The sequence below is a fragment of the Bufo gargarizans genome, chromosome 5 (genome assembly GCF_014858855.1).
Source record: "Bufo gargarizans isolate SCDJY-AF-19 chromosome 5, ASM1485885v1, whole genome shotgun sequence".
NCBI lineage: Eukaryota > Metazoa > Chordata > Amphibia > Anura > Bufonidae > Bufo > Bufo gargarizans.
The window spans coordinates 481,894,326-481,916,447 of NC_058084.1; the positions used below are offsets into that span (position 1 = coordinate 481,894,326).

Sequence of the window (22,122 nt, forward strand, 5' to 3'; positions counted from 1 at the left end):
CTACAGAGACAGATGTGAGGTGGGATGAGGAATACAAGGAGGACATTCCTACAGATAAGAGTCCAGGTGAGTAGTGACCACTAAATGAAGCAGAGACGAGTCTGTAACCGTAATGACCCTGAACTTGACTTCCCCTATAGCAGGCGCCTTCCCCAGGTACTTACAGTGTCCCCCAGTACTCAGATACCCCCAGGACTTACATTAGGATCAAACTGTGTAACAGCCGGACCATCCCTTGAAGAATAATACAAAGCACATATCCCAACACAAGCAGGTAAGAAGAAAGCCAGGAGATGGGAGCTTATCAGTAGATGAGTAGAACAGGATGGGGATGGTAATCGGACAATAAAACAGACGGATGATGGTGTCACCACCAGATCTTTGAGGAGTTCTGTTAGACGTTCTTCAGTACCTTCTGCATGATCTTCATTTGTTTTGCTTTAGTTTTGACAGCTCTCCTACCTCTCCCAGCTGTCATCTATTAGCAGTGATTGCCTCCCTATATATCTCCTTCCCATACTGCCTTACCTTGCGGTTTATACACCTTCCTGGAGTGTGCTGATGCTAGGAGCTGTTACTGCAGCATCCACAAGATAAGTCTGTTTCTTTTTTTCTGTTTTCCTGTGGGCTTGATCCTAGGTGACCCTGACTCCCTCCGTATTAAGTGTAGGGAGCCGGTGGTCGTGTCCCCTCACTATTATAGGGTGTTCAGGTGTCATACAGTCGAGGAACGAGGGTATGCAATTTTCTACCATTGAGATTTTTGCATAGGCTGAGCAGTAAGGGAGAGAGCTAGGGCTGTTACAGGGCTAACCCTTTGGTGCCTTAGTTTTGGTTCAAGTCAGTCGGATCTTCATTTGTGTCTTCTAGTTTTCTGTAACACCATCCGTGACAGATGGGGGTTATATGGTGAACGGATGATTGAACAGACAATATGTCGCCCTTACTGGAGCTTTCCCTGAAACCTTCCTTAGATCTGGCCTTACATGCTGACCCTAATACCAGACATCACTGTCCCTTAAGACATTCCTATGAAAAATCCTAATCGGTAAAACTGACCCTAAGGCCTCATGCACACGACCGTTGTGTGCATCCGTGTCCGTTGTTCCGTTTTCCGTGATTTTCTGAGGACCCATTGACTTTCAATGGGTCCGTTGAAAACTCGGAAAATGCACAGTTCGTCATCCGCGTCCGTGATCTGTGTTTTCTGTCCGTCCAAAAAATATGACCTGTCCTATTTTTTTGACGGACAACGGTTCGCAGACCCATTCAAGTCAATGGGTCCGTGAAAAAACACGGAGGCACACAAGATTGCCATCCGCGTCCGTAGGCTACTTTCGCACAGACGGATCCGCAGATCCGTCTGCATACAGCTTTTTCAGAGCTGAGTTTTCACATCGTGAAAACTCAGATCCGAAAGTCTATTCTAACACAGAGGCGTTCCCATAGTGATGGGGACGCTTCAAGTTAGAATATACTAGGAACTGTGTACATGACTGCTCCCTGCTGCCTGGCAGCACCCGATCTCTTACAGGGAGCTGTGATCCGCACAATTAACCCCTCAGGTGCCGCACCTGAGGGGTTAATGTGCGGATCATAGCCCCCTGTAAGAGATCAGGTGCTGCCAGGCAGCAGGGGGCAGACCCCCCTCCCTCCCTCCCCAGTATTAAATTCATTGGTGGCCACCGATGATGGGGGGGATTTAAATTGAGGGGAGGCCGCAGTGGCCACCAATGAATTTAATACAGGGGAGGGAGGGGGCCGCACTGGCCACCAATAAATTTAAAACTGGGGAGAGAGGGGGGGTCTGCCCCCTCCTGCCTGGCAGCACCTGATCTCTTACAGGGGGCTATGATCCGCCCAATTAACCCCTCAGGTGCAGCACCTGAGGGGTTAATTGTGCGGATCACAGCCCTCTGTAAGAGATCGGATGCTGCCAGGCAGCAGGGGGCAGACATGTACACAGTTCGTAGTATATTCTAACTTGAAGCGTCCCCATCACTATGGGAACGCCTCTGTGTTAGAATATACTGTCGGATCTGAGTTTTCAGATCTAACTCAAATCCGATGGTATATTCTAACATAGAGGCGTTCCCATGGTGATGGGGACACAACTCAAGTTAAAATATACCCTGACTTTACATTGAAAGTCAATGGGGGACGGATCCGTTTGCAATTGCACCATATTGTGTCAACGTCAAACTGATCCGTCCCCATTGACTTGCATTGTAAGTCAGGACGGATCCGTTTGGTTCCGCACGGCCAGGCGGACACCAAAACGACTTTTTTTTTATCACGGAAGACACACGGAAGAAAAAACGGACACGGATAATGGAACAACGGAACCCCGTTTTGCGGACCGTGAAAAAATACTGTTGTGTGCATGAGGCCTAAAACAGACAACAGGAGGACACTAAGACGCAACCCAAACTGAGCAGAGCTGAACTAGAATCAAGGCAGGACAGACTGAAACATGGAGCATCCCCTCCCCCCAACCACACAACAAAGTGACTAAAAAATGGTGAATCGCATGGTTTTTATTTATTTCTGTTACGGCGCTCACCGCATAGAGATATTTTTTAATAATTTAATAGTTTGGACTTTTCGGACGCAGCGCTATGTAATATGTTTATTTATTGTTTATATTTTTTATATGTAAAATTGGGAAAGGGGGGGATTTAAACTTAATATTTTAGGGTACTTTCACACTAGCGTTTTTTTCTTTTCCGGCATGGAGTTCCGTCACAGGGGCTCTATACCGGAAAAGAACTGATCAGTTATATCCCCATGCATTCTGAATGGAGAGTAATCCGTTCAGGATGCATCAGGACGTCTTCAATTCAGTCATTTTGACTGATCAGGCAAAAGATAAAACCGCAGCATGCTACGGTTTTATCTCCGGCGAAAAAAACTGAAGACATGCCGGATCCGGCATTTTTCCCCATAGGAATGTATCAGTGCCGGATCCGGCATTCAAAATACCGGAATGCCGGATCCGTCCGCGCAGACCGTTAAAAATGTGTAAAAAGATACAAGATGGATCCGTCTGTCCGCATGACAAGCGGAGAGACGGATCCGTTCTGGCAATGCATTTGTGAGACGGATCCGCATCCGGATGCGTCTCACAAATGCTTTCAGTCACATCCAGATCGGCGGATCCGACAGGCAGTTCCGACGACGGAACTGCTTGCTGGATCACACTGCCGCAAGGGCGTCACGTTTTGGCTCCGGATGCGTCCCGGGTGCTTTGCGGTAGTTTTGACTGCGATTGTGTTCCGTTTTTATTGCGCGGGTGCATGCAATGTGTTTTGCACGCATGTGATAAAAAACTGACTGTGGTACCCAGACCCGAACTTCTTCACTGAAGTTCAGGTTTGGGTTAGGTGTTGTATAGATGTAATTATTTTCCCTCATAACATGGTTATAAGGGAAAATAATAGCATTCTTAATACACAATGCTAAGTAAAATAGGGCTGGAGGGGTTAAAAAATAATAATAATTTACCTCACCTTAATCCACTTGTTCACGCAGCCCGGCTTCTCTTCTGTCTTCATCTGTGAGGAAAAGGACCTGTGGTGACGTCACTGCGCTCATCACATGGTCCATCACATGATCCATCACCATGGTAATTGACCATGTGATGAGCTCAGTGACATCACCACAGGTCCTTTGACAGGTCCTGGAGAAAGAACAGGAGACCGGCAGCTACGTGATCAATTGGAGGAGGTGAGTTAATTATAATTTTTTCTTTTTTAACCCTCATTGGCACTGCACCACCAATGTTTATTATACTGGGGTGTTGGGGGGAGGGCGCACTGCGCCACCAATGAAGATAACTGACCTGTTAATACAAATACAGGAGGCGGGTGCCGTAATCAAATAGCCGGCACCCGACCTCTATGGCAGGGAGCTGCGATCCACTGCAGTTTAACCCTTCAGGTACAGCACTGCCGCTGATCACAGCTCCCTGTCAGAGGCAGGATGTCGGCTATGCGATTCTGCTGCCGGCACCTGCCTCCTGTATTAAAAGTTAAAGACGACCTTATATGGGTTCGGACTTTGTTAAGCAGCAGGCTACACAGAGCGGCGCCCAGGAATGTCCCAGCACTTACTATTATTCCTGGGCGCCGCTCCGTTCGCCCGCTGTGTGCCTGTGCCCACACATTTCCGTCTCCTGCAGTCCTGCTCCATATGCTAATTACTATCGGAGCAATGGGGAGGAGACATCAGCTTCTCTAGTGGGTGTTCCTACAGCGCTACAGCCAGGGAGAAGGAGCACCCACTAGAGAAGCTGATGTCTCCTGCCCATTGCTCCGATAGTAATTAGCATATGGAGCAGGAGACAGTAATGGGGCAGTTCGGGCGAATGGAGCGGCGCCCAGGAATAACCGTAAGTGCTGGGACATTCCTGGGCGCTGCTCTGTGTAGCCGGACCCATGAAAAGTACTATCTTCCCATTGGTGGCAGCGGCACAGGGGGGAAGTGAGAGACTGCTTCCTTCTCCCCTGTGCTGCTGAGGGAACATGAGCGCGCCGACAGCAGCACATGATTGCCTGGCTTTTGCCTGTTGTAACAGCTCTGTTCTTCTTGCCTGACCCTTCTATGTACTTAGGGCCATTCTGCTTTTAGGTGTGGGGTCACATGACACAATTGGACAGCCCTCTTGTCAGTTATGAATTTTGATAGCTCACCCCTAATACCAGGCAGCAGCAAACTAGGTGAATAGATCAGCCTCAGAGAAATACCTGACGGTAGCGCAAGTGTCCCTGTTCTCACGAATTTTGATAGCTGCCTTCAATTTGTAAAAGATTATATTAATTAAAAATAATTTAAAAAATGTTTTGTTCTTGGTAGATGACTGTACTTGGCGCTTGAAGAAACATCTCATATCTACATATTATAATGCAGATGATCCAGGTGTCATATCAGATACATATGAAGAACGTGCCATTATCCCAGATGTACCCTCAGACCTACACAGCAAAAATCTATCATCTCATCCTTTAAAACAAGTCCGATCTTCTAATTCATCACATACTTTTACTCAGAATGAAACTCACAGAAGAGGTTCTGGAACCCAAAGAAGAGCTCAGAAAAAGCCGTATTCATGCTCAGAATGTTGCAAATGTTTTACTTGGAAATCAAGCCTTCTTCAACATCAAAAACATCACACAGGGAAGAAGCTGTATTCATGTTCCAACTGTGGGAAATGTTTTACTAATAAATCAAGACTTGAAAACCATCACAGAATTCACACAGGAGAGAAGCCGTTTTCATGTTCAGAATGTGTGAAATGTTTCAGTCGGAAATTATTACTTGAGAGACATCAGAGAATTCACACAGGGGAGGAGAGCTATTCATGTTCAGAATGTGGGAAATGTTTATCTCAGAAATCATCACTTGAGAGCCATCAGAGAATTCACACAGGGGAGAAACCCTATTCATGTTCAGAATGTGGGAAATGTTTTACTCAGAAATCATCACTTGAGAGCCATCAGAGAGTTCACACAGGGGAGAAACCATATTCATGTTCTGAATGTGGGAAATGTTTTACTCGGAAATCAATTCTTAAGAGCCATCAGAGAATTCACACAGGAGAGAAACCATATTCGTGTTCAGTATGTGGGAAATGTTTTACTACTAAATCAATTCTTGAGAGCCATCGGAAAATTCACACAGGGGAGAAACCATATTCATGTTCAGTATGTGGAAAATGTTTTACTGAGAAATCAAGTCTTGCAAACCATCACAGAATTCACACAGGAGAGAAGCCGTTTTCATGTTCAGAATGTGTGAAATGTTTCAGTCGGAAATTATCTCTTGAGAGACATCAGAGAATTCACACAGGAGAGAAACCATATTCATGTTCAGAATGTGGCAAATGTTTTACTTTGAAATCAAATCTTGTGAAACATCAGAGAATTCACACAGGAGAGAAACCATATTCATGTTCAGAATGTGGCAAATGTTTTACTGAGAAATCAAGTCTAGATAAACATCAGAGAAATCACACAGGAGAGAAGCCGTTTTTGTGTTCAAAATGTGGTAAATGTTTTACTCGGAAATCATCTCTTGTTAAGCATCAGAGAATTCACACAGGAAACAAGCAATTTTAAATCCTTCCTGTAAAATATGCCATGAATTTCCATATTTTTTCTTGCTATCATTTATAGCGAGAAGACTCAGCTTTGTTATAAAAATATTGCATATATATTGAAGCAGTAATTAAAACAAAATATCAGTATATTCAGAAATGTAGTTACAGCTGTTATAATTGTAGATCTTAAAGGGGTTGTACAAGAATGAGGGGGTTTGGCAAACTCCCCTCACTTTACTGGATCTGTAAAGGGAAGATTACTTACCTGCTTCCTGGCGCTGGCTCTCCGCTCCTTCTCTTCCAAGCCTGCAATGCTCGGCTGGGCTAATCTGGTTTACATTGCCACAACCGACACTGACCGCGGCGGAGACTGGATCCCCTTGTGTCATGTGACTATTTGCCATGACGTAAGGGAAACCGGTAACCATGATCGTCCATGAATTATATAATACTAGACATTAAGCCCGTTACAATAACAGGTGCTAGAACAGTAGTGCATAAACATTAGTAGGAACAGTCTATATTCAATAGCAAGGGAACTTGACCACACAGACTGGTGGCTGCGGCTGAGATTGCTGACTGGTGGCTGCGGCTGAGATTGCTGACTGGTGGCTGCGGCTGAGATTGCTGACTGGTGGCTGCGGCTGAGATTGCTGACTGCGGCTGAGATTGCTGACTGGTGGCTGCGGCTGAGATTGCTGACTGGTGGCTGCGGCTGAGATTGCTGACTGGTGGCTGCGGCTGAGATTGCTGACTGGTGGCTGCGGCTGAGATTGCTGACTGCGGCTGAGATTGCTGACTGGTGGCTGCGGCTGAGATTGCTGACTGGTGGCTGCGGCTGAGATTGCTGACTGGTGGCTGCGGCTGAGATTGCTGACTGGTGGCTGCGGCTGAGATTGCTGACTGCGGCTGAGATTGCTGACTGGTGGCTGCGGCTGAGATTGCTGACTGGTGGCTGCGGCTGAGACTGCTGGCACTGACTGGTGTCTGAAACTGAGACTGCTGGCACTGACTGGTGGCTGTGGCTGAGACTGCTGGCACTGACTGGTGGCTGTCGCTGAGACTGCTGGCACTGACTGGTGACTGTGGCTGAGACTGGTGACTGCAGCTGAGATTGCTGACTGTGGCTGAGACTGCTGGATGCGGCTTGTGGCTGAGACTGCTGGCTGTAGCTGAGACTGCTGACACTGACTGATGCTTGAGATGGCTGGCACTGACTGGTGGCTGACACTGCAGGCACTGTGGCTGTGGCTGTACAACTGGCATTGACTGCTGGTAGCGACTGGTAGGTTAGACTGCTGACGGGCTCCTCTCTATAGCTGATAGTGCTGGGACTGACAAACAGAAATGGTCGAACGCTCCAACCTGCTTTCTGGCGCGCAGGTGTTGGCGGTGCAGGCGGCATGTGGAGTGCCGTGTCCTGATTGGTCGGCACGCTGGTGTAAGCGGTGCTGGGGGCGTGTTATTATTAGGGTTATTCCAGCAGAATATAAATCTTTTGCTAGAGGTAGTTGTGCATTGTGTGTGTGTGTATGTATATATATATATAACTCTTTTTATGAGGCAAGGTAGCAACAAAATGGCTGTTCTGGCAGTTTTTATTTTTTGCGTTTTTACAATGTTCACCTGACAGAGTAGATATTGTGATAGTTTTATAGAACAGGTCGTAACAATGCGGCGATACTTAATAAGTCTATTTTTTTATTTTATTTTGGAATTACAATAAAACTTTTTTTGAAAAAAAACATGTTATTGTGTTTCCATTTTCTGAAAGCCATATTTTTTTTATTTTTGGGTGATTGTCTTAGGTAGGGTCTCATTTTTTGCAGGATTAGATGACTGTTTGATTGGTACGATTATGGGGCACATATTACTTCTTGATTACCTGGTTTTACACTTTTTGTGATGTAAGGTTTTTTTATGGTGTTCACCACATGGGTTGGATCACATGCTATTTTTATAGACCAGGTTGTTACAGATATGACGATACCTAATGTGCATTTTTTTTTTTACTTTTATTTAATTAAAGCATGCTTGAAAGAAAAATTATGTTTTTGTGTCTCCATTTTCTGAAAGCCATATGTTTTTTACGATTGGCTTATGTAGGGGCTAATTTTTTGTGGGATGAGGTCACGGTTTGATTGGTGCTAATTTTGGATACATATGACTTTTATCAATTTTTTTAAACCGTTTTTTGGGAAGTGCTGTGGGCTAAATTGCTATTCCATCACAGTTTTTCCTTTTTATTTTTTATTTTTTTTATGCTGTTCACCATGCGGTAAAAGTAACATGATCCTTTTATAGATCAGGTCCTTACGGACGCGGCAATATCAGAAATGTTTAGGGTTTTTTATTTTTTACATTTTTAACCAATTAAGTGTAGATATATAGGAAGGTATTATTTTTTTACTTTTTTCACTTTTTAAAAAAACAATTTGACCCAGTCCCACTTAGTTATTATAGATCCAGTGGGTCTGATGGCTTACAATACACTGCAGTACACGATATAGTGTACTGCAGTGTATTGAACTCACACTAAGCCTTTAGCAGGAGCCTGATCAGATATACCACGGCAAGCCGGATGCCTGTGAAGGCGTCCGGTTGCCATGGTAACCATTGGGATGCTGCCACAGCGCAACGGCCTTATGGGGGAGCTCCCTCAGTTTATTATGCAAGCATCGCCCGCTGCCACAGCAGAGCAGCGGCCCGATGGTTAGCCCCTCCATGCAGCGATCACTAAGGAAGGGGTTAAATGGCTGACATTGGTGCTAACACTCTACCCTGCTGCATCTCTGCCATCCTAAAAGTGGCTGGGGGTGCTATGCACTGTGCCATCTTGAAACGGGAAGGGGGGGTGCTGTGTGCTCTGCCATCTTGAAAGGGGGGGTGCTGTGCGCTCTGCCATCTTGAAAGGGGGGGTGCTGCGCGCTCTGCATTTTGAAAGGGGGCGGGGGTGCTGCGCGCTCTGCATTTTGAAAAGGGGCAGTGGTGCTGCGCACTGCCATCTTGAAAGGGGGGTGCTGTGCGCTCTGCCATCTTGAAAGGGGGGGTCCTGTGCACTCTGCCATCTTGAAAGGGGGGTGCTGCGCGCTTTGCATCTTGAAAAGGGGCAGTGGTGCTGTGCGCTCTGCCATCTTGAAAGGGGGGGGTGGTGCGCACTCTGCCATCTTGAAAGGGGGGGTGGTGCGCACTCTGCCATCTTGAAAGGGGGGTGCTGCGCACGCTGCATCTTGAAAGAGGGCGGGGTGCTGCGCGCTCTGCATCTTGAAAGGGGGCTGGGGTGCCCATTTTAGACGGTGGTCCCTAAGGACTGTGGCATGGCAGGGGTTAAACAGTTTTTTGAGGCAGAGTGTCAGCGCGGTGTGTGGAGCGCTGTGTCCTGATTGGTTGCCCCGCCGCTCAGGCCCAATGCAAAACTGGTGACACACACACGGACACAGCGCACGCACACAGGGCTGTTATTATATAGGATACATATTGGAATATATTGGAAATATTTTAGCTTTTTTTCTTTTTTTTTTTTTTACTAAACTAGGACATCTGTGGAACATCAATTCTTCTGTTCTTCAATTTCTGAGGATCCTTGAGCAGGTAAATATCAGTCTTTATTAAAGAGATCCAGGACCCCCGCCAATCAGCTGGTTGAGAAGGCACCGGTGCTTGTAGTAGCGCCTCTGCCTTCTCTCAGCTCACCCAGCACAGCGCCGTACGTTGTATAGTGGCCGTGCTTGGTATCGCAGCTCAGCCCCATACACTTCAATGGGGCTGAGCTGCACCTGGGCCATGTAACCGATGTGATGTCACACGGCCTAGGCAGAGCTGAGAGAAGGCCGCGGCGCTACAGCGAGCATCGGTGGCTTCTAAAACAGCTGATCGGCGTGGGGCCCTGGTGTTGGACCCCCACCGATCAGATACTGATGACCTGTCTAGAGCAGTCGTCCCCAACCTTTTTTGCACCAAGGACCAGTTTTATGCAACACAATTTTCCCTGGGACCGGGGGGCTTAGGGGGGGCTAGTCGGCGCTGACTGATTCACGCGCATAACAAATCACAAGGTGCACATTAAAATATATAACACTATATAAACTGACTCTGGTATCTGCTGCCCTGGTGTCTGCTGCCCTGGTGTCTGCTGCCCTGGTGTCTGCTGCCCCTGGTGTCTGCTGCCCCTGGTGTCTGCTGCCCTGGTGTCTGCTGCCCTGGTGTCTGCTGCCCTGGCGTCTGCTGCCCTGGCGTCTGCTGCCCTGGCGTCTGCTGCCCTGGTGTCTGCTGCCCTGGTGTCTGCTGCCCTGGTCTCTGCTGCCCTGGCCTCTGCTGCCCTGGTCTCTGCTGCCCTGGTCTCTGCTGCACTGTACTGTATATTTCGCCCTATAGGTTTTAGAGGAGAACAATAAGAAAAAAATATTTTTCATTACACCTTAGGTCAGACCAGCAATCGGACCCCCAATGTTAATCAGTCCTCAGATCAGACCCCCAACCTATAGCCATCTATCAGCCCCCAGCCTTTATGTCAGCCATCAGCCCTCATGTCAGCCCCCAGCGCAAATAAAATAAAAAAAAACACCACTCTCCTGCTCCTGGACGCCACCGCTCCTCACCATCGCGATCCTCTTCATCCTGCTGTCGGCTGTGTTTCGCGGCGCACAGTGTGAAGTCACAGTGCGCCCTCACGCTGTGCACAGCCCTGCACAGCCGACAGCCGAGGACCAGGAAGCGGGGAGTACAGATCCTTCACCGCTTCCTGGTCCTCCGGTACTAATGAAGCACTTCCATAATGGAAGTGGTTTATTAGTACAGCGTTAAAGACGGCCCTGATTGCCGTGGCCCGGCGGTTGGGGACCGCTGATCTAGAGGATAGGTCATCATTAAAAAAAATATCAGAAAACCCTTTTAACTTCTCCAGTCTTGGGTTTACTACCTGGGTTATGAAGTTGTGAACATTCCCAGACCCTTTGGACTCATTTGCAGCAAATGGTAAGGGAAATCTGAGGAATAATTATACCCTTAACCCCTTAAGGACCGGACCATTTTTTACCTTCCTGCCCAGGTTATTTTTAGCAACTCTGACCAGTGTCACTTTATGTGGTAATAACTTTAAAACGCTTTTACTTATCCAGGCCGTTCTGAGACTGTTTTTTCGTCACATTTTGTGCTTCGTGACAGTGGAAAAATTGAGTCAAAATATTTAATTTTTATTTATAAAAAAAATACAAAATTTACCAAAAATGTGGAAAATTTTTCGAATTTCTATTTCTCTACTTCTATAATAGATAGTAATAACTATAAATAGTTATTACTTTACATTCCCCATATGTCTACTTCATGTTTGGATCATTTTGAAAATGACATTTTATATTTTTGGGACGTTAGAAGTTTAGAAGCAAATCTTAAAATGTTTACGAACATTTCCAAACCCCAAGTTCAGTTATGAAGTCGCTTTCTGGGGCTCACATATTAAAACCACCCATAAATCACCCCATTATAGAAACTACACCCCTCAAGGTATTCAAAACTGATTTTACAAACTTGGTTAACCCTTTAGGTGCCCCGCGAGAATTATATGAAAATGGGAATGAAAATTCAAAATTTCAATTTTTTATTTTTTTTTGCTAATTAAAAATGTTTATCTATTTTTTTTCTGCAACACATCAAGGGTTAACATCCAAACAAAACGCAATCTATTACCCTGAATCAGGAGTTTACAGAAACACCCCGTGTGTGCTCAAAAGATTATGTATGGGCGCATGGCGGGGCTCTAGAGTCAAACAGCTAAATATGGATTGGACCTGAATTGGCAGACGTGGATTTTAGGTGCCAGGTTGCATTAAATAAATCCCTGAGATCCCCAGAAATGAAAAACCCCTAGAAGTGACCCCATTTTGTTAAGAGCACCCCCGTACGAACATTTTAAGTGGCAGAATGGGCACTTTTGACCTAACAGGTGTTTCACAGAAATGAATATGTAGTGGTTGGTGAAAAGTGGATCTGTAAGCTATGCGGACTAAATCAGAGGTATCTTTCCACTAACTCCTGTATTCCAGGATACAAACTGGTTTGGGGACAGTGGTAGTGGTACCTCGCACATGAGCAGGGGAGCTGGTATTTGTGTGAATGGTGGTCAGTACAAGGACGTCCCTCTTGTCCTTGTACTTAACCCCCAGCATGTTCTCATGGAGGAGAGCCCTGCTTTCACCCATTCTCAGTGGTTGCCCTGCCAGGGATCTAGGGAGGCCTCTCAGATTTGTGCGCACTGTGCCGCACACCACAGTACCCCTGGCAGTTAGGGACATGAATAGGGGTATGCTGGTATAATAGTTATCCACATAGAGGTGGTGACCCTTATCCAGCAGTGGGCGCAGCAAGTCCCACACAATCTTTCCACTAACTCCTGGGGGGGAACTAGCGGGTGTACCCGGAGCGACTCTCACAAAGTTTGTATATTTTCATACCATACCTCGCCCGTTTGCTAGGCAGGTACTGGCGGAATGTAAGCCTCCCTTTGAAAAGCAACATCAAAGAGAAAAAAGCCAATAGGCTTCAGGACGGCGGCGCTCTCAGGTCTCAGCGATGCCTATTGGCGTCATCTCGTGAGACCCGAGATTTCCTGTGAACTCGCGATCACAGGAGCGCGCAGTGTGCAAGTTGAACTACAGCCTGCCGGCGGTGATCATTGGCTGGCAGGGTGTAGATTTTTAAAATAACCAATGAAATAGATATTTTGTAAATAGCGTCTGATATACCTGCTCCTCTGGTGGTCCTTTTGCTTGGATCGACCACCAGAGGACACAGGCAGCTCTGTAAGTAGCACCAATCACCACTACACTACACCCCCCCTGTCACTTATTAACCCCTTATCACCCCATATAGACTCCCTGATCACCCCCCTGTAAGGCTCCATTCAGACATTTTTTTGGGCACAAGTTAGCGGAAATTTTTTATTTTTATTTTTTTCTTACAAAGTCTCATATTCCACTAACTTGTGTCAAAAAATAAAATCTCACATGAACTCACCATACCCCTCACGGAATCCAAATGCGTAAAATTTTTTAGACATTTATATTCCAGACTTCTTCTCATGCTTTAGGGCCCCTAAAATGCCAGGGCAGTATAAATACCCCACATGTGACCCCATTTCGTTAAGAAGACACCCCAAGGTATTCGCTGAGGGGCATATTGAGTCCATGAAAGATTGAACTTTTTGTCCCAAGTTAGCGGAAAGGGAGACTTTGTGAGAAAAAAAATCAAAAAAAAATCAATTTCCGCAAACTTGTGCCCAAAAAAAAATCTTCTATGAACTCGCCATGCCCCTCATTGAATACCTTGGGGTGTCTTCTTTCCAAAATGGGGTCACATGTGGGGTATTTATACTGCCCTGGCATTTTAGGGGTCCTAAAGCGTGAGAAGAAGTCTGGGATCCAAATGTCTAAAAATGCCCTCCTAAAAGGAATTTGGGCCCCTTTGCGCATCTAGGCTGCAAAAAAGTGTCACACATGTGGTATCGCCGTACTCAGGAGAAGTTGGGCAATACGTTTTGGGGTGTCATTTTACATATACCCATGCTGGGTGAGAGTAATATCTCTCTATAATGACAACTTTGTATAAAAAAAATGGGAAAAGTTGTCATTTACAGAGATATTTCTCTCACCCAGTATGGGTATATGTAAAAATACACCCCAACACACATTGCCCTACTTCTCCTACGGCGATACCACATGTGTGACACTTTTTTGCAGCCTAGGTGCACAAAAGGGCCCAAATTCCAATGAGTACTTTTAGGATTTCATAGGGCGTCGCCGGGGGGGGGCCCAGAGGGGGCCCCCCAACTAAAATGCCCCCCACAAGTGAGCCACCGCAGTCGGGCACAGCCAGGGAGATGAGCGCTTCTATTGCGCTCATCTCCATAGTCATCTGCCGGCCTGTGCTGCGGCGGTGCAGGGGAGGGAGAGGCGTGTCCCTTCCTCTGATAGGCTGCCGGCCTAGTGCCTGCAGCCTATCAGAGGCCTCCAGCCGGCGCAGGCGGCGCGATGACGTCATCGCGCTGTCTGAGCCATACAGCGCGGGACACAGGCCAAAAGAGACCTGCATCGCATCGCTGACATGGAGGTAAGTATAAATTTTTTATTTTTTTTATTTTATTTTTACAAGTGTTACTGGCACATTGGGGGGGCGGTGGCTTATTACTGGCACATTGGGGGGGGAGGCGGCTTATTACTGGCACATTAGGGGGGCGGCTTATTACTGGCACATTGGGGGGGGCGGCTTATTACTGGCACATTGGGGGGGCGGCTTATTACTGGCACATTGGGGGGGCGGCTTATTATTAGCACATTGGGGGGGCTTATTACTGGCACATTGGGGGGCGGCTTATTACTGGCACATTGGGGGGGCTTATTACTGGCACATTGGGGGGCGGCTTATTACTGGCACATTGGGGGGGCTTATTACTGGCACATTGGGGGGGCTTATTACTGGCACATTGGGGGGGCTTATTACTGGCACATTGGGAGGGCGGCTTATTACTGGCACGTGATGGGGGGCTTGTTACTGGCACGTGATGGGGGGCTTGTTACTGGCACGTGATGGGGGGGCTTGTTACTGGCGCGTGATGGGGGGCTGTTACTGGCACGTGATGGGGGCTTGTTACTGGCACGTGATGGGGGCTTGTTACTGGCACGTGATGGGGGGCTGTTACTGGCACGTGATGGAGGGGCTTGTTACTGGCACGTGATGGGCTTGTTACTGGCGCGTGATGGGGGGCTGTTGTTACTGGCGCGTGATGGGCTTGTTACTGGCGCGTGATGGGGGTCTGTTACTGGCACGTGATGGGGGGCTGTTGTTACTGGCACGTGATGGGGGGCTGTTACTGGCACGTGATGGGGGGCTGTTACTGGCACGTGATGGGTGGCTGTTACTGGCACGTGATGGGGGGCTTGTTACTGGCACGTGATGGGGGGCTTGTTACTGGCACGTGATGGGGGGCTGTTACTGGCACGTGATGGGGGGCTTGTTACTGGCGCGTGATGGGGGGCTGTTACTGGCACGTGATGGGGGGCTTGTTACTGGCACGTGATGGGGGGCTTGTTACTGGCACGTGATGGGGGGCTGTTGTTACTGGCACGTGATGGAGGGGCTTGTTACTGGCACGTGATGGGGGGCTTGTTACTGGCACGTGATGGGCTTGTTACTGGCGCGTGATGGGGGGCTTGTTACTGGCACGTGATGGGCTTGTTACTGGCGCGTGATGGGGGGCTGTTGTTACTGGCACGTGATGGGCTTGTTACTGGCGCGTGATGGGGGGCTGTTACTGGCACGTGATGGGGGGCTGTTACTGGCACGTGATGGGGGGCTGTTACTGGCACGTGATGGGGGGCTGTTACTGGCACGTGATGGGAGGCTGTTACTGGCACGTGATGGGGGGCTTGTTACTGGCACGTGATGGGGGGCTTGTTACTGGCACGTGATGGGGGGCTTGTTACTGGCACGTGATGGGGGGGCTTGTTACTGGCACGTGATGGGGGGCTTGTTACTGGCACGTGATGGGGGGCTGTTACTGGCACGTGATGGAGGGGCTTGTTACTGGCACGTGATGGGCTTGTTACTGGCGCGTGATGGGGGGCTGTTGTTACTGGCGCGTGATGGGCTTGTTACTGGCGCGTGATGGGGGTCTGTTACTGGCACGTGATGGGGGGCTGTTGTTACTGGCACGTGATGGGGGGCTGTTACTGGCACGTGATGGGGGCTGTTACTGGCACGTGATGGGTGGCTGTTACTGGCACGTGATGGGGGCTTGTTACTGGCACGTGATGGGGGGCTTGTTACTGCACGTGATGGGGGGCTGTTACTGGCACGTGATGGGGGGCTTGTTACTGGCGCGTGATGGGGGGCTGTTACTGGCACGTGATGGGGGGCTTGTTACTGGCACGTGATGGGGGGCTTGTTACTGGCACGTGATGGGGGGCTGTTGTTACTGGCACGTGATGGAGGGGCTTGTTACTGGCACGTGATGGGGGGCTTGTTACTGGCACGTGATGGGCTTGTTACTGGCGCGTGATGGGGGGCTTGTTACTGGCACGTGATGGGCTTGTTACTGGCGCGTGATGGGGGGCTGTTGTTACTGGCACGTGATGGGCTTGTTACTGGCGCGTGATGGGGGGCTGTTACTGGCACGTGATGGGGGGCTGTTACTGGCACGTGATGGGGGCTGTTACTGGCACGTGATGGGGGCTGTTACTGGCACGTGATGGGGGGCTGTTACTGCACGTGATGGGAGGCTGTTACTGGCACGTGATGGGGGGCTTGTTACTGGCACGTGATGGGGGGCTTGTTACTGGCACGTGATGGGGGGCTTGTTACTGGCACGTGATGGGGGGCTTGTTACTGGCACGTGATGGGGGGCTTGTTACTGGCACGTGATGGGGGGCTTGTTACTGGCACGTGATGGGGGGCTTGTTACTGGCACGTGATGGGGGCTTGTTACTGGCACGTGATGGGGGCTGTTGTTACTGGCGCGTGATGGGCTGTTACTGGCACGTGATGGAGGGCTGTTACTGGCATGTGATGGGGGGCTGTTACTGGCACGTGATGGGGGGCTGTTGTTACTGGCACGTGATGGGGGCTGTTGTTACTGGCACGTGATGGGGGGCTGTTACTGGCACGTGATGGGGGCTGTTACTGGCACGTGATGGGGGGCTGTTACTGGCACGTGATGGGGGCTGTTGTTACTGGCACGTGATGGGGGGCTGTTACTGGCACGTGATGGGGGCTGTTACTGGCACTTATGGGGGCTTTACTGGCACGTGATGGGGGGCACTATAGGGGCATCTACTGAGGCCACAAAGAAAGGGTATTTTATATGGGGGGCTCTGTACAGTAGCATTGTATACTGGGACACATTATGGTGGGTACTATGGGGAAGGGGGGAGAGGAGTACTATGGAGTCATCTACGGGGGGCACTAAGAAGGGGTATTTTATACTTGTAAATTATGGGGGACATTGAGGGCATCTACTGGGGCACTATATATGGGGCATTTTATACTGGTACATTATGGGGGGCACTAGGAGGAAGGGGGGAGAGGAGCACTATGGGGGCATTTACTGGGGGCACTATATATGGGTATTTTATACTGGCACATTATGGGGGACATTAGCTCAACTTGGGGCATTACAAGGGGGTATTTTTTGCCCTGTCACATTATAAGGAGAATTATTTCTACTGGGGGGGGCATTATGGTGGGCTTTATTACTCCCCCATGGTATGACCCCCTAGTAGCAGCACCGGCCTCTCCCTGCTCTGCTATCCCTCTGCCCCTTCTCCAAATCCTTATTATGAAATCTTTCTCATTAGGATAAAACACAACATCAGCTCCGCCGAGCCCCCGGCCAAGTGTGGAAGTGGCGTCCGAGATCCCCAAGGGCCGAGCCAAGTAACTGTAAGTGTTCATGTGGAGTATGTTTGTTATACACATATAGCATACACTGTGCCCCACAATATACAGTATACCGCTACACTGTGCCCCACAATGTACAGTATACCGCTACACTGTGCCCCACAATGTACAGTATACCGCTACACTGTGCCACACAATATACAGTATACCTCTACACTGTGCCATACAGTATACCGCTACACTGTGCCCCACAATATACAGTATACCGCTACACTGTGCCCCACAATATACAGTATACCTCTACACTGTGCCCCACAATATACAGTATACCTCTACACTGTGCCACACAATATACAGTATACCGCTACACTGTGCCCCACAATATACAGTATACCTCTACACTGTGCCCCACAATATACAGTATACCGCTACACTGTGCCCCACAATATACAGTATACCGCTACACTGTGCCCCACATATACAGTATACCGCTACACTGTGCCCCACAATATACAGTATACCGCTACACTGTGCCCCACAATATACAGTATACCGCTACACTGTGCCCCACAATATACAGTATACCGCTACACTGTGCCCCACAATATACAGTATACCGCTACACTGTGCCCCACAATATACAGTATACCGCTACTGTGCCCCACAATATACAGTATACCTCTACACTGTGCCCCACAATATACAGTATACCACTACACTGTGCCACACAATATACAGTATACCGCTACACTGTGCCCACAATATACAGTATACCTCTACACTGTGCCCCACAATATACAGTATACCGCTACACTGTGCCACACAATATACAGTATACCTCTACACTGTGCCCCACAATATACAGTATATCGCTACACTGTGCCCCACATATACAGTATAACTCTACACTGTGCCCCACAATATACAGTATACCTCTACACTGTGCCCCACAATATACAGTATACCTCTACACTGTGCCACACTATATACAGTATACCTCTACACTGTGCCACACAATATACAGTATACCGCTACACTGTGCCACACAATATACAGTATACCGCTACACTGTGCCCCACAATATACAGTATACCTCTACACTGTGCCACACTATATACAATATACCTCTACACTGTGCCACACTATATACAATATACCTCTACACTGTGCCACACAATATACAGTATACCGCTACACTGTGCCACACAATATACAGTATACCTCTACACTGTGCCCCACAATATACAGTATACCGCTACACTGTGCCACACAATATACAGTATACCTCTACACTGTGCCACACAATATACAGTATACCGCTACACTGTGCCCCACAATATACAGTATACCTCTACACTGTGCCCCACAATATACAGTATACCGCTGCACTGTGCCCCACAATATACAGTATACCTCTGCACTGTGCCACACAATATACAGTATACCTCTGCACTGTGCCCCACAATAATACAGTATACCTCTGCACTGTGCCCCACAATATACAGTATACCTCTACACTGTGCCCCACAATATACAGTATAACCCTCTACACGGTGCCCACAATATACAGTATACCGCTGCACTGTGCCCCACAATATACAGTATACCGCTGCACTGTGCCCTACAATATACAGTATACCGCTGCACTGTGCCCTACAATATACAGTATACCGCTGCACTGTGCCCTACAATATACAGTATACCGCTGCACTGTGCCCCAACAATATACAGTATACCGCTGCACTGTGCCCCACAATATACCGTATACCTCTGCACCTGTGCCCCACATATACAGTATACCTCTGCACTGTGCCCACAATATACAGTATACCTCTGCACGGTGCCCTACAATATAACAGTATACCTCTACACTGTGCCCCACAATATACAGTATACCCTCACACTGTGCCCCACAATATACAGTATACCGCTGCACTGTGCCCTACAATATACAGTATACCTCTGCACTGTGCCCCACAATATACAGTATACCGCTGCACTGTGCCACACAATATACATTATACCGCTACACTGTGCCCTACAATATACAGTATACCTCTACACTGTGCCCTACAATATACAGTATACCTCTACACTGTGCCACACAATATACAGTATACCTCTACACTGTGCCACACAATATACAGTATACCGCTACACTGTGCCACACAATATACAGTATACCTCTACATTGTGCCCCACAATATACAGTATACCGCTACACTGTGCCACACAATATACAGTATACCTCTACACTGTGCCCCACAATATACAGTATACCGCTACACTGTGCCACACAATATACAGTATACCGCTACACTGTGCCCCACAATATACAGTATACCTCTACACTGTGCCCCACAATATACAGTATACCGCTACACTGTGCCACACAATATACAGTATACCGCTACACTGTGCCACACAATATACAGTATACCTCTACACTGTGCCCCACATTATACAGTATACCTCTACACTGTGCCCCACAATATACAGTATACCTCTACACTGTGCCACACAATATACAGTATACCGCTACACTGTGCCACACAATATACAGTATACCGCTACACTGTGCCACACAATATACAGTATACCTCTACACTGTGCCCCACATTATACAGTATACCTCTACACTGTGCCCCACAATATACAGTATACCTCTACACTGTGCCACACAATATACAGTATACCGCTACACTGTGCCACACAATATACAGTATACCGCTACACTGTGCCACACAATATACAGTATACCGCTACACTGTGCCCCACAATATACAGTATACCTCTACACTGTGCCCACAATATACAGTATACCTCTACACTGTGCCACACAATATACAGTATACCTCTACACTGTGCCACACAATATACAGTATACCTCTACACTGTGCCACACAATATACAGTATACCTCTACACTGTGCCACACAATATACAGTATACCTCTACACTGTGCCACACAATATACAGTATACCTCTACACTGTGCCCCACAATATACAGTATACCGCTACACTGTGCCCCACAATATACAGTATACCTCTACACTTTGCCCCACAATATACAGTATACCGCTACACTGTGCCCTACAATATACAGTATACCCTACACTGTGTAGTCTGTTCTATAAGCACCCTTGTTCTGTGGCGGCGGACAGAAAATAATCTGGCAGTGCCCCTCCCGAGACCAGGCTCTGGATCCGCCACTGGACCGCTCACAGGAGTGTACATTTCTTCTATACTGTAATCCGTATCCTCTGACCTGCAGAAATCGGCACTCTCTCGGTAACAACTAACAGGCAGTACCTGCAGGCTGTAGCCTGGCCCTGTTACCGAAGCTAGCCGAGTGGTGTAAGGTTAAGGCACTAGTAGAAATGAGCGGCCGCTGAATCCGGATTTAAAGTTACTGCAGGATATGGATTACAGTTTAGAAATGTCAAATGTACACTCCTGTGAGAGGCGGGGAGGGAGATCTGTGGATGACACTGTTATAGAGGGGGAAATGGGGATGACACTGTTATGGGGTGGATCTGTGGATGACACATATAGCATAAGATGCTATATACGGTATGTGGCATCCACAGACCCCCCCCCCCCCCCCTTCATAGCAGTGTCATCCACAGATCCCCCTCCCTATAAAAGTGTCATCCACAGGCAGCTAGGACATGTTGAAATCTGAGTGATTTTTTTTTATTTATTTTTTAAACCACAGACTTTTCTTCCCTGTTGTGGTTTTAGGTATTGGGTAAAGTATCGCAGCATTTCTAAGCGTACTGGTGTAAATGTATCGTTGTTATAGCTGCCCCCCTACTTTTGTCCTGGCCCCCAGTGTGCCCCCCCAAAATTTTAAAGCTAGAGACGCCACTGCTTCTCACGCTTTAGGGCCCCTAAAATGCCAGGGCAGTATAAATACCCCACAAGTGACCCCATTTTGGAAAGAAGACACCTCAAAGTATTCCGTGAGGGGTATGGTGAGTTCATGTAAGATTTTATTTTTTGTCACAAGTTAGTGGAATATGAGACCTTGTAAGAAAAAAATAAAATCAATTTCCGCTAACTTGTGCCAATTTTTTTTTAATCTTCTATGAACTCGCCATGCCCCTCACGGAATACCTTGGGGTGTCTTCTTTCTAAAATGGGGTCACTTGTGGGGCATTTATACTGCCCTGGCATTTTAGGGGCCCTAAAGCGTGAGAAGTAGTTTGGAATTCAAATGCGTAAAAATGGCCTGTGAAATCCTAAAAGTACTCATTGGAATTTGGGCCCCTTTGCCCACCTAAGCTGCAAAAAAGTGTCACACATGTGGTATCGTCGTACTCAGAAGAAGTAGGGAAATGTGTTTTGGGGTGTATTTTTACACATACCCATACTGTGTGTGAGAAATATCTCTGTAAATGACAACTTTTTCCATTTTTTTTATACAAAGTTGTCAATTTACAGAGATATTTCTCTCACCCAGAGAGCTTTAGGGCCCCTAAAATGCCAGGGCAGTATAAATACCCCACATGTGACCCCATTTTGGAAAGAAGACACACCAAGGTATTCCGTGAGGGGCATGGCGAGTTCATAGAAGATTTTTTTTTTTTTGGCCCAAGTTAGCGGAAATTTATATATTCTTTTTTTTCTCACAA

General features: G+C 47.7%; 1 protein-coding gene, 1 long non-coding RNA gene and 1 pseudogene across 2 annotated transcripts in view; 2 read left to right on the plus strand and 1 right to left on the minus strand.

The window, feature by feature from the left end:
• The window catches only part of LOC122939172 (gastrula zinc finger protein XlCGF26.1-like), a 1,061,774-nt gene that overhangs the window by 820,150 nt on the left and 219,502 nt on the right, over positions 1 to 22,122 (minus strand). The window lies entirely within an intron of this gene.
• Positions 1 to 22,122, plus strand: part of LOC122939170 — a 252,955-nt pseudogene that overhangs the window by 158,530 nt on the left and 72,303 nt on the right.
• On the plus strand, positions 18 to 4,972 carry LOC122939185. Its single transcript, XR_006390097.1, has 3 exons — positions 18 to 66; positions 141 to 274; positions 4,855 to 4,972. It is a non-coding gene; the product is annotated as an uncharacterized LOC122939185 (long non-coding RNA).